This window comes from Sinocyclocheilus anshuiensis, unplaced genomic scaffold (assembly GCF_001515605.1).
Source record: "Sinocyclocheilus anshuiensis isolate Anshui unplaced genomic scaffold, SAMN03320099.WGS_v1.1 scaffold456, whole genome shotgun sequence".
Taxonomy (NCBI): Eukaryota; Metazoa; Chordata; class Actinopteri; order Cypriniformes; family Cyprinidae; genus Sinocyclocheilus; species Sinocyclocheilus anshuiensis.
In genome coordinates, this window is record NW_015557074.1 from 436,176 (window position 1) to 437,021 (window position 846).

An 846-nucleotide genomic window follows, 5' to 3' on the forward strand; every position below is an offset into this window, starting at 1 on the left:
AGTAACGCATTACTTTTTAATTTACAAGAAAATATTACTTGTAAATTAGTTACTTTTTTTCCCCCATTTATTGATTGAAAGCTCTCCTGTCCCCTTGTTGAGAGAAATCGGGAGTAAGATGTTACTTTAGTTCTAGAATAAATGTGAACATGCATTAATTCATCTCACTCACTCACTCGCAAAAAAAAAAAAAAAAAATCAGATTTAATTTTCCTCAAAATTAATAAAAACAGTTAAACGCAACTCAGAATATGACTCAAAGCTGCAATAATTAAATATGTTATATAATACAAATACCCTTTATGTATTTAATCCCATTTTATTAACCAATTTGCTGCTGACCTTCGGTGATCCAATTCAACCATACTAATAAGCAAAAATTACACAAACTAACATTTCTTCTTCTTTTTTTATTGCTGAAGAGTGTTGAACTTTCTTCTTCTGTGTTACTGTATAGACGTGAAATTACATTTCCTTCAGCCTGAGGCTTTTGGTGTGAAAGGGCTTTTACATTTGCCAAAAATAGAACTTTTTATATTGCGCATTACTTTTAATAAAAAGTAACTAAGTAACGTAATTAGTTACTTTTTTAGGAGGTAACGCAATATTGTAATGCATTACTTTTAAAAGTAACTTTCCCTTCTATACTTCTGAATGTTCCAGTGAGAACTGTTGGGGCCATAATCCGGAAGTGGTAAGAACATTATTTCACCAAAAACCGGCCACGACCAGGTGCTCCTCGCAAGATTTCTGACAGAGGAGTGAAAAGAATTATCCAAAGAGTTGTCCAAGAGCCAAGGACCACTTGTGGAGAGCTTCAGAAAGACCTGGAATTAGCATGTACAA